The sequence below is a fragment of the Alexandromys fortis genome, unplaced genomic scaffold, assembly GCF_014885135.2.
Source record: "Alexandromys fortis isolate MF-2015 unplaced genomic scaffold, M_Fortis_MF-2015_v1.1 scaffold_16, whole genome shotgun sequence".
Lineage (NCBI taxonomy): Eukaryota > Metazoa > Chordata > Mammalia > Rodentia > Cricetidae > Alexandromys > Alexandromys fortis.
Genome location: NW_026067893.1, coordinates 1086975 through 1100260, shown reverse-complemented (window position 1 = coordinate 1100260; position 13286 = coordinate 1086975). Strand labels below are relative to the sequence as shown.

At 42.3% G+C, this 13286-nt stretch overlaps 1 protein-coding gene across 3 annotated transcripts in view; it reads right to left on the bottom strand.

Moving 5' to 3' along the window:
• Rab11fip2 (RAB11 family interacting protein 2) overlaps positions 1-13286 on the bottom strand; it is a 37782-nt gene that overhangs the window by 10864 nt on the left and 13632 nt on the right. The window lies entirely within an intron of this gene.

Genomic DNA, 13286 nt, shown 5'->3' with positions numbered 1-13286 from the left:
GAGAATGAGTCCAGGGGCTGAAACTATTTCTGTCATTAATGTGATTCCTAAGTAGCTAGCTTCCAAAATTTAGTCAGAAAACAGACCCAAACAAAACAGATCGTGTTCATTTGGAGAATTCACAGCAGAATGCCACAGCCACTTTCTCCTTTGAAACATGCCCATTAGGAAGGAGACTACAACCACCCCAGAGAAGCTCAACTTCAAAGCCATCTGATGAGTAAACATTTCATCAGTGCTCCTGCACTTTAAATTGTACCAAGCATTTAGGACACTTATCCCCGGAACAGCTACAAAGCATATTAATGTCCTAGGGATTTTTTTTGTTCCACATACACACATTAAAAAGAAGACTTAACTATAAGTTATATTTTTCCATTATCTGCATACTACATAAAAAAATAGACTCTTCTGAAGAGTCAAGGAATTCACTTTTAAAATCTGGACTGTGTGAAAGTGTAGATGCTGGACATCTTGTCTGGAACACATCCCTAATTACAGGTACATGTCATGTCCCACACTGGAAAGCCTAAAAGGCATGATGCTTGCAGGACTTCAGCAAGAGAATTTCCTATGCAGTCAGGGTACATTTCTTACGACTCAGGTTTGCAGAGCCAGATTATAAGAACTGGGTGTGGACCTTTCCTGGGAAGAGAGCCCACAGAAGCACCTGAACATTGCAGTAGGTTGGGTGAGTAGGCAGACAACCAAGAGACACTGCGCACCTGCGGTGAACCACTGGCAGGATTATGTGACTGCCACATTTCCCGTCCCTGTATGTCACCATCTGCATGGTTTTCTTCAAGGTCCTACACTAGTGTCATAGACTCATCCATGCCTCAAAGCCCTGTCAAGAAATCAAACGATAATAGCAAAGTCCCCATTAGAGTCACCTGTACCTACAGTGCTGTACTGTGGGAGCAACTGCTAATGGGTGGTTTCTGCTGTCTCCAGTTCTCAATGTTAGCTAGTGGAATGAAAGGGCCAGCGAGACTCGTTTCCCTTGCTCCATGACCTTGTGTATGCTTCCTGATGAGCAGCATACTGCACTATCCGTATGTCCACTGGTGGGCAGTCTCGGGGTAACACGGTCCAGAGCACCAGAGTGCTCATGAGCAGAGAAGGGGCTAAGGGCCCTGGAGCGGTGGCTCCACCCCTGAGCCTGTTGCCTTGTGACCAAGTTACTTTGACTACATCTTGGTTCTTTCAACTGTAAACCATGATGGTAAAAATGTCTCTCAAACAAGACTGCTTGTATGGATAGAGAACATGAATGGACTAGCGTGGAAAACCAACAGTAGAAACAGCATGTTCCATGCAAGATTTCATGAACATGTGAAGTACTTTATCTGCACTCTTAAACTCTTAATCAAAATTGACTTATTTTCATGCCAATTAATAGGGTCACATGATAACATTTTCTATCTTCCAAAATTTCATTTTAAGAAATAAGGGATATCAGGCAACTAGTATAAGTTCTTCCACTACTGACTGGTAGACTCTAGCTCCGAGATCTGTCCTAACTGGAACACCAGTCCTATGCCTGTTTCCTGCAGACCAATCTTTGCGAGTGTTGAGTACAGCTGAAAGCTCAACACGGGCATTTTAGATGAAACGGCCAACCTCACTTCACTGTGGGATAAAGTCTTGTTCCAGGACGGAGGGGTGGGGTATCCCAAAATTCTTAGAGCAAGTGTGGAAGTCCTGCTCTCTTACAGCATTCACTAAAAAGGCCTGTTTCATGGGAGAAGCAGAATTTGAGACTCCATGAGAGACAGAGGCTTGGCTGTCAGAAGACGCTCTGTGGACACTTGGGGACAGCTGTGTGTGCTAGGTACTGCTGTCACTACAGGACTTTGGAGCACAAACTGCAGGAGCTCTAAGGCCAAACTCAAGGACCTCAGACCTCATCCATGAAGCAGCAAGCATGTTTCCCAACAATATTAGTCTCCTCTCAATAAAATATTGACATTCCACATTGGAGGTTCTGATCTGCTCTGTTCTACCCCAGCCCAGCCCCTGCTCTCCACCTTAGCACATGTGATATGAGCCAGCTTGCCTGCGAGCTGAGGTCCCCACTCTGTTCCCACTCTGCACCATGTGCTGAGTGAGGTTCCCACACTGGTATTGTCTGAAATCCAAAGGCTAAGCCCTCCTTTGTGGTCTGCTTTGTATACACACACTGACGTGTCAAACACATGACCAACTCAGTCATTCATGGCTGCCTTTTTTAAAATCTGTCCTTACATGGTGGAAAAAAGAGTTAACTGAACTGGATTGAATTAGTGTGGTGCAAAATAAAATGTCTCTATTTATTGAAGTGTGGCACCAATTTGTGCTATCTCTCTCTTTGGATTGGTGTCCTCAGGTCAGACAAGATATAGAACAATACAGTTTGACTGCTCAACTGAGCTGCTGACGAGTGAGAGGATGGTGTTTTCAATCCGGTAGAAGAGGGAGTCTGTATGAACTAAACTCCAGAATTTAAGTTTAATTTTAGAAGAAGACCTGAGGAAGTTTGAAGGAACCACAGGATCCTAAAGTACTTTTTAAACAGATTAAAAAGTATTTTTAACTCATGTGTGTAAACATATTTTAAAGGGATAAAGTGTCTTAACCTTAACACACTCAAGTTTTCAGGTAAAAGCATCAATATTTTTTTATCTGCAAATTCATTTAAAAATTCTGAAAAATGTTTACAACTAAACTCTATATAATTTAAAATATAAACTATTGTGCTTTTTAAATACCATTTTTATAGAAATCATTAACTTTAATATCATTTATTAATGTATCTTAGAGTAATGAGTAAATAATAACTGGGTAGAAATTAGTCTGTTTTATACTAGTCTTCCGAACACAGGCACTAAAAACAAACCTGTCCCTATGAAGTGACCAACTTGGTTGCTACAGTGGTGACTCATGCGTCTGGTGGTACTCAACATGTTTCCTTCCTAAAGCAAACACAGTCTGTAAAGCAGAAAGCTCTAAGATGGGAAGAACTATTCAGAATGTTAAAGCACTTGGAAAGACAACTGACACCTGAGAACAAAGGCCTATTACAAGCAGATACAACTTGTAACCGCCAGGCTTCAGGATTAGAAACCCTCCAAGCAGGAGGTTACCACTGCATAGACTGCTCTTCCAAAGCTTAAGGAACATCTCACACTTCCTACTTCTCTTTCTAAACACCATCACTGTTCAAATAACAACATTTATTTTGGCTGACAGCTTTGTGCATTTTCCATTTAATATGTTAATCCAAAGTACTGACAACTCCAGAGATGTGCCACCTGGCACGGGGAGAGGCAGTATCTTCAGACACTGGTCAGAACCTTACTGTGTGAAGGAAGCAAGTGTAACTCTAAACTACCAAAGGAGAACTTCTGACAGTAATTATTTTCTGAGGTCAGTATCCTACTGATCCTGTCCTTAAGTGATGGGAGAAGACTCTAGGAAGCTCAGCTTCCTTCAGTGGCAAGGGCAGGTGGGAGGAGGCGCTCCAAGAAGCCAGGTGCATCATTAAACCTTTAACATGTATGAGACTATGAAAGAAATATGCTTCACAGCACTGGATTGGTATACTGGAGAGTAGATATGAACATCAGCCCTTGTAGCCCCACACCTCCAGCACAGCTTCTTTGATGATGAACTTCTTTTACCAGGCAATTACCTCACTTGCCAACCTCTCCTTCCATTTCATCAATGGCTACCCTTTCTTTTTGAGACTCTTTCTGTTCAGCAAGCCAGCCTAAGTTTCCTCCTGAAGTCCCAATGCCCCACTCCTTGCCACCTTCCTCCTTTTGTCCTGGGAAATGCCGGCTATTTCCTGGGAAAGTGGCCAGACCTCTCTCTACTCCACCTAGATGGTTCACCTCTCCTGCTGCTTTAGCTGCTACCACAACATGGATGAATGGCTGAAGTCTTTTTCTCTACAAACACAACTTCTTTATCCTCTAGAACACTGGGCTTACAAATGTCTTGCTACAGACTCAGAACAAGACTACTACCTGCACCTCAATGTAAATGTGCCTAAACTAACTACCCCTTTGCCTTTTCCATTAACCATCTCCTGGGTACCCAAAGGGGAGCATCAGACCCATAAATCCACCCTTCTTGGAACTCAGCCTAGATCACATCTCCTTGCTGCTCACGTGTGCTACCTCTGTTCATCCCATCTTACCCAATCTAGCCAAGCCTCTGTTGGCAATGGTGGTATCTCAGATACAAGTCTAACCTCATTATTTAACTGTCAAAAACTCTGGCCTGGATATTCTGCTTGAATAATGACAAATTCTTAAGCCAAGTTTTCAATCCCACCACATTTTACTCAGCTATCTTTCCAGTCAGGATGGTCGGCTGAGGAAATCAATAGTAAGTCAATACAGTATCTGCCAACTAGACGGCAAATCCCCAAGAAATGGAGAAGACGCTTTTATAAATAACAAAAGTTACTTATATTCATATCTCAGAGAACACTAGTAGATTGTTTTCAGCTCTTTTCAAAATGGGGAGAAATATTCTGGCTTTATAGCTATGTCCTGGTCAGTTTTTGTCATCTTAACACAAGCTAGAGCCCTCTGAGAACCGGGAACCTCTACTGAGATAATGCCCCATCACACCGTTCTGTAGGCAAACCTGTGGGCACCTTCTTGATTAACAATAATCTTGGGAAGCCTGCTCACTGTATGTGGTGCTGCCTTCTGGGCAGGTGGCCCTGGGGTACATAAGAAGGCAAGCTGAACAAGCCACAGGGAGCAAGTCAGTTAGCAGCAAACATCCATGGCTTCTGCATCATTTCCTTCCTTCAGGTTCCTGCTTTGAGTTCCTGCCCAGCCTTCCCTTCATGAGCGATCATAGCTGTAAACTAATAACCCCTTCCTCCCTAAATGCTTTTGGTTATGGTCTCTATCACAGCAACAGAGAAGCAAACCAAGAAAGACTGCGAATGAGAATTAAAATAAGTTTCAAATTAACAGACTTTCAAAAAAATTAACTCAACTGTTGGCTTACCGACACACAACCTGCCACAACTGTAGCTATCTGACCACAACACAAGTTAATCGACAACCCCCACCTGGGTAAACTCTAAAAGTTATTCTTGGGCTGCTTATTTCATGTTCCAGAGTGGTTTCAGACTAAAGGAGTTCTAAAAAATTGTTAACAGTCCTCTTCCCAAAGCTCAAAAAAGTTTTAATTGAAATAGCCAAAGAGAATTCTTTAGCAAACGCATTTCCATTATAATTATGTCTGTCACACGGGCAAATAAGGCTGAGCAGACAAGATGAAACAGCATCTTTCTTTCTTTCTTGGAAGAAAGCAAGCAATATGGACTAAGTCAAATTAGCGACGGAGCAGCTCTGCGTGCTCTCCTGGGACTGGGCACACCACACACTCCAGTGACAGAACAGAGCTAATGCACAGTGTCTGTGGGGATCAACAGCAATTTGCTTATTAATATTCTCGTGAGATCTCTTTTAGGAGACCTCAGTGGCAGGACGATTAAAAACCGCGGTCAGTAACGCCAAAGGTCGTGGACAGCAGCTTTTCTATGGCAAATACTAGGTGCTGCTGGAGAACGGCCAGAACACAAACACCTGAAGATGCCTGCAAAAGAAAGGCAGGCTTCAATCAAGTTTATTGATTGAACTAATTATCTTCTCCTGTTGGAGGAAAGTACTAGGAATTATTTTATGTCTTTAAAATGTCAGTACAACAGTTCACTGGCTCCCACATGTAAGTCCCGTGGAGGCCAAACCCCACTCCTTTAAAGCTAAGCCTCTCAAGTGTTATTTTTTTTTTCTCTTAAGCACCCTTAATACAGGAGAAGAATAAATCCAGCAACACTCACACAACTTCTCTGGCGTGTCAAGATGAACTTGAAAGTTTCAGACATTTTACTCCATAATTTTTATCATGCCTCTCTTGAAGACCCTCTGTCACTGAGAAAACCCTAGCCTGCCCTGCTGGTGCCACATATCCACTAGTGGCTGTGGGAGGGAAAGCTGTCCCCTTTGTTCAGACGCACAACAGGGAATTCGGACAGAGTAATGAAAGCAAAGTACCAACAGCCCCTCACTGGGCTGCCTGCTCTTCTGGGGAGGTGTGAAGACAATCTGAACTCATGAGGAGCGGGAGGGGCATCCTACCATCCTCCCCACTCTTGGCCAAGACACAGATTTGCAGGCTGTGACTGAGACAAGTCCTATCTGAAGCAAAGCTGTGATTCCCTGGTCCCCAGGAGGGCTCAGGTGTTCAAGAGCAGCATACAGGGAGGGTTCATGCCCAGCACTCAAGGCCCTGCCACCTCTGCAAAGTCTTCCAGAAGGGCTGTCCACAGCAGTGAATTCTCAGAGCCTCTTCCCTGGTGACAAAGCCATGGGCTCCTCTGCTAACTTGGCAGAAGCTCCCAGGCCGACAAGTCCAGCTCTAAGGCACACACAGCGACCGAGTTTGCCTCAGCAGGATTGTAGAACTCCGTCTGCCCACATAAACAAAACAAAAACAAACACAGCAACAACAACAACAAAAAACCACTCTTTTCCCCTACAGACATATGGATAATTTCACTAGAAATTATACATTATTCTACTCCACTCAGATTTTCCTATATGCTTCTTCATTTAGAAAACAGTTAAAACACGGGTTCCCACCAGTGCTGACATCTGAAGCTTCTTATGCTATAGAAATGTTCCCACTGCTGGGCTCCTTTAGGATTTACGATGGAAACTGCTCTATGTCACACAATGTTGGGTTTTTCCAGAATCTAACAGTGCCTTTGAAATGTGGCCTCTCTGGCACTTTTGAGTTCCTGTGTCTCTTTCTACTCAGGCCCAGGTGGCAATTTCCTGAGTTTTCCTAAATAGGATCTGGAAACCTTACCCCTGTGCTGAAGAATACTGGCTCTCTAGAGAACTAGGTGCTAAAATCAAACCACGACACACTAAGTTCCCAGTGAGTCAGGCCCGTGCCACTACCACCTCCAACTGCTGACACTTTAGACACACTGGGTCCCTGAGAGCCGTTAAAGCTTCTCCCTTTCCCCCAGCTCTTTCCATTCACCTATGCTTTGAGACTGTTCGTTCCCTGCCCCTTGTCCCCAGGCTGACTAACTCTGCCCATCCATACTTTTGCACCTTCGGCTGCTGTCTCCTGAATGCTGGGCTGACACAGGGACAGCCCTGGGCTCATCTCGCCGGCCTACAGTTTTCATTTCCAGTAACACTTCTCATCAGCACCATGCATTAGGGCAATTCCACATTCTGAATCTACCTGCCTCCAGCACTGCAGCTAGACTTCTCACATAGCCTTTGTCTCTCAGGAGCAATGGGTACGTCTATGAGGAGCAAGAACAGCCATGACCAAGTAAGGGCAATAATCTTCCTTCCTCCAGCGTGAAAACAAGCACTTTCTCTTGAACCCTGGCAGTCTAAAGGAATATTTTAATATTCCCAAGGGAGTAATGTTTTAAGATCCTACTGATTCCTGTAAAATGACAACAATATAAGCATATTTAGCATTCAAATTCTCACTTTATAAGTTTTCTGTTCAATGACAAATGCTTATTATTTATAAAAACACAACAATAACGGAACAGTGGCAGGGGGCACACTGGCACTCCCATGGATTTCCTAAAGCAGGGCTCTTCTCAAAAGGAACTCTGAAATGTTGCAAATTCCCAATAAATGTCCTTTATCCTTCTTATTATGACAACTGGAGCTGCCTTCTTTAATAAACTCTAATAATCCTTCAAGTGGAGCTCACGTCACACCTGGAGTATCTCCAGCTAACCTAGTTAGCACAGTCGGCATGTGTCATGAGACCATGGCCAGAGCGCCCACTTCCAGTTATGTGTCCAGCACTGCCTTCAGCACTCTGTGTCCCATGTTAATCTCTTCCCAGCAGGTTACCTTATTTCACAGTGAAAGGCTAACGTACAAGGCCCCATAGCTTCCCACCAAAGATGTAAACCCAAACCTGACCTACAATTCTGAACTTGTACCTATCCCATAGTCCCTTCAAAATGTTCTCTTTTCATAGTACACTGTGAAATCCTTTGCTGAAGAATCAAATATAACCCTGAATCAAAATGTAAATTACATTCAGTGTGATTTTAATTTCTCATAGCTTTAGACAATTCATTTCTTTGAAGATAAAAAAAGATATGAAAACCATATTTATATGTCTCTCATAAACAAAATACATGGGTGGCTGGACACCCACTTTCTATACCAAGCTCCCTAACAAAGCGTCCATGGTGTTTAAAGTTGAGCTGTTGCACCAATAAGTGAAGTGTTGATAGTCTGCAGTAGCAAGCATACTTCCTCAGGAATGTACTAGGCAGAGAAGGACAGACATGGAATACGGCTCCCTAACTCTAGCTAGAAAAGAAATAGTGAGATTGCTCAGTTTCTAATGAAAAGCTAATAATGTAATAGTATAAAATCACTACTTAGAAACTATTCCTGTGAAACTTACCAAATAGCCTCTTTTCCTGTTTGTTATACTTGTTTAGTTGTTTTGAGACAGGGCCTCAATATGTAGCCAAGGATGGCCTTGAACAAATGATGTCTGTGCCTCAGCATCTTGAGTGCTGGGATAACAGCTGTGTAGCACCACACATGGCTGTCTAAACACTTTTTATATGATCTTCATTACTGTTTACTAAAGTGGATAGTTCTATCAACTCATTTCCCAATTTATAAAGTACATATTCAACTGTCAAGGGCAAGACCAGAGACATCTGTCTTGAGGAAACCTTTTCCAAGTTTTCAGCACACTGAATTTCTCTTACTCTCCCTTTCCATAGCTAGTTTCCTGTACTTTTATAGGATATACTCTATTCTGTTGGTAACAGGTTGTTTCTTTCATGACCTTTCCAGCTGTTGGGGTACTAGGACCTTGACCATGCAAATCATACCCTCAAACCTCCATTCCTAACCTTAGTGAAGATTTACACATGCTTGTGAAACTATACAGAAAATCTGGACATACAAATTTTAAGAAAACCAGGCATGTTCAAGCAGTAGTTATTTACATGGTATTAGTTTCTTCATCAGAAAGATTTTCAAATGTAAAATAAGTATATAAAACACATTAAAACATCATTCAACACCTAACAAATACTTAACTATCTATTCCTAATTATATAATATTATACTCAATATAATTCAAAGAGGAACAATTCATCTTTAAATAGTAGGTTCAAAGACATCTATGTCATATGCTCAGATACCTACTGTTTCCAGAAACAGAGTAAATGAATACAGTAACAATTTCTGGTCTATTTTATACATCACCATTAGATATTTAGACAACCTGGCTATAGTAGTTACTACCATAAATACATAATGCATAAATACATTGTTTGCATTTCAAAAGGTAAAGCTTTATCATCAATAAAATGCAAACAGTATCAGGTGCTGGGATCACAGAGCCCAGCTGGAAATGTCCCAGGCACAGAGAGCAGAGGCTGGGCGGGGTGTGCACAAAAATAAACGAGGGCTTTGGTGTAGGAAGCCATGCTATTCTCACAACGACAAACTCACGGGAGTTTAGAAGGCCAAGATTTGGAAAAGCCAAAACCAGTGGAAAAAAATGGGCATAGCACTATAACTATAAGATGAAGACACTTTAAATGCACAAATCTTTAAAGTTACTGAAATTTGCATTCTTGTGTTCAAAGAAGCCAAAGATTATTCAAGTGTTGGAAAATAGACTTGCAAGAGCTGTTAATGTTTTTATACTAGCTTCCTAGTTTTAATTCAAAACACACAGTCCCTATTCTTGGGAGAAAAAAGACAAAGAAACACCACCTCATGAAAAAGAAAAAAAAAACTAAAACCTCAAACCTTTCCATCAAGACTAACACCCTAAGTATAATTCAGAAACCATACACCTTACACTGTTGTATGAAACAAAACAGTTTCAAAAATGTTGTATGTTGTCAAATTGAAGACACATCATGGCCTGTGGAGTCAGTTCAAGGGATGAAGGACTTGCCATGCAAGCATGAGGACCTGAGTTCTGGTCCTCAGCACACTCACAACAGACAGGCGCAGTCTCAGAATGTGCGGGCACCTGTAACACCACTAGGAAGGCAGGCATGGACCTCTGGGGCTTGCTGGCAAGCGGGTCTAGCCAAATTGGTGAACTCTAGGTTCAGTGAGAGACCCTGACACAAAAAGTATGGTGGAAAGAGATTGAGGAAGATACCCAGTGCTGACCTACAGCACACACACACACACACACAAAGGCACACACGCATGCACACATGCTCACTCATGCACATACACACCATATCATGACCACACTGGCTGGGGTGCATCCTTACACTGGTTCCTTTTCTCCTCTTACCAATCCTTTGGTATTGTCTCACTCAAAGGGAGAAGAATGCACAAAAGTGTTTCTCGGAAAGCATCTCCTTCTCCACCCAAAGCAGCTCAATGTTCATAGATTTCTAGCCAGCAATCCCCAGCCTCAGGCATCCCCTTCCTATTGTTTCCCTGCAGGCACTCCACATTAGCTCTGGGCTAAGGCACTAACCCCATCATACTCAACCCACCTTAAACTGCTCTGGAAGCCTGAGCACATTCAGTTAGTTCAGGTGACACAGCAGTGAGCCTCCTTCAGCAAGAGCAGGAAGCTGGGGCTCACATCTCAACCACAGCGTGTAAGTTTACAAGTCCCCCCCCCCGTACATATTTCCTCCTCTAAGGCCTCACCTAACGTCTCCAAACAACGTCAAGAACTGAAGACCAAGTGTTCAAGTATCTTAGCTAATGGAATACATTCTCATTCAAACCACCACACTCTCTCATATGGAAAATACTGAAAAGAAATAATGAAAGTATTATTTGATACCAGAGTTGGAATTCAGAAACATATTCATCTTGATGGCCTGTAGGAGCCATACTGAAACAGGTCATTCAATATCAGAAACCCATCAGATTTTAACCTTTGCCGGCATGCCCGAGCTCTTGACACTGGGACATGACGTCATCTACAAAGGCCATGCTCAAAACCACACAGTCAAGAACTTTCACCTTTTTGGTTTTGTGTCAGCCACACTTTCTCAGCCTATATGGCCTGCGGCTACTAACTGGACACACCTACCAGAACACAACAAGCTTGTAACAAAATGCTTGCCTGGGAGTTTCCTAAATCAAAACTCAGACACCTATATCAAAGTTACATGGAAATAATCAGACCAAGTATTTGCAACTGGTGACAGCAATTCTGAGACCTGAAGGAAGAAGAGAGCTGAATGAAGGAACCCAGGGTAGGATGTTAAAACCAACAGTCCCCACCATGCTCTCCTCTCTGGCCACAAGCCTGACCATACCTTAACGTCACCAGAGGAGCAAGATAACCTAGAATAGGCAGTTTTAGACAAGAAGCCACAAATGAAAAGCACACTCAACCAACGATGTTCAAAACAATTGAGAAATACACAATGTATGTCCTTCTGAAGGATTTCCCTCTAACTACAGGAAAGATCATCAACCTCCATCTAGCAAGCGCTTCTGCTTCTCGGATTTACAAAGAAATAATTCTCTCAAACATTACCTTCAACTAAAAAGCTTATGTACTGATTTATGAAACCAGCATGCTGGGGTCATTGGAATGTAATCTTAATACTTTCCTGTTGGAAAGCTCCAGAGGATGCACCGGCTCTTTCTACACTCGGTCATATCATAACGACCAGCTCTCTTAACTATCGGACTCACCACGTGCTATCCTGTGTCCAGTGCCTAGGAACTCGTTAATTACCTACACTATATCTCCATAGGTCTTGTTAATTACCCGTCTCCTGTCTCAGAGGACCTTGTTAATAACTTGTACAGTCTCTCTAAAGAGGTCCTAACAACACATTAAAATTAAAGATGCTTTTCTTTTAGCACCTGTCAAGTGCTGTAAATTGAGAAATTTTCACATCAGTTTATTAGCCTACAGTAGTTTTTGTGGGGGTTTGTGGCGTGTTTGCTTCCTTTTCTCTCACACATAATCTCTCTGTATCTTAATCTCTCAACTTAAAAAAATAAAGGAAAACTTAGCAAAGTTTGTCTTTTTTGTTACAGATCTTTTTTTGTTTTCATTTTTAAAGACCATAAATATCAACTGGCATTAGAGAGTTAGCAGAAAGATGGCATGGATGGTATCTGCAAATTAACCCAATGGGAGATGCGCCAATTAGTGAGACCCATTATAATGAGTATTAGGATGACAAAGGGTAGAAAAGTTTCAAGTCCTCTCTGGGGAGTCACACGTAAGTTCCAGGCAGTGTTGTGGGAACTAATCACACCCATGCCTCTCACTCCCAGTCACTATTACATGGGAAATCCTGTAAATCCCTGGCCACTAATGGATTGAGGGCTCTAAAAAATCATCCAAAGTTGTCATTCTCAGTCTCATCAGCGAAACTGCAGGTTTTCAGACACAGAAACGATGTACAGACTAGTAGGCAAGCCATCTTCAGACAGATATGAAAGTAAGTCCTTATACAGAATAAGGTCTACAATGTTAAGGAATGCTAAATTCACACACACACAGACACACACACGTCCATAGAAGACATTGGAAAGAAAGATGTAACAACTATGAATAAGACCTTTTCTTTAGGATCACTTGGGGTTTTTTTTTTTTTTCAAACAAAATAGGCATTTTAATGGGCATGTTACAGCTTCCTGATAATGGCTACATGCAACAGTTTATGGTGATTCTTGGTCTATGGAAGTTAGACACACTTGAACATACATCTGAGTTGTTTTTTGTAGCTCCTAAGAATGATGTGACCCAATCACAAATAGGAAATGAACAGTTAAAGGCGGAAGGAACAGAGAGCTACCTGATCCCCAAAGGATCCTGTCAAGTAAAACTGCAAGATATTAATGATAAAAACGTCTTCACCTTAGACACTATTTCCATACTTTCGTAAGAAACACTTGGTCTGAGCTCATTGGCTAGGAGGCTAGGAAGATTCTTTGATGACCAGATACAAGTGAAATACATGACCTAAAAGAATGAAAAATTTCAGAAATAATATTTAAAGCTCACTACCAAGTTATCATCCAGCAACTGAGCAAGGGCTTCCTGGAGATCAGATTTGCAGTGAGGCAGAAGGGAAGGAACGCAGGCAGACCCATGTTTCCAGGACAAACGCAGAAGGCCTCGCATTACTTCTTGCTCTTTGACTTCACTAGCTCTTTACATGAAGCAGGTTTTTACTACTTGTGTCTTTAAACGCTCAAGATACCATCCTGGTGGCACAGGTCCATAATCTCAGC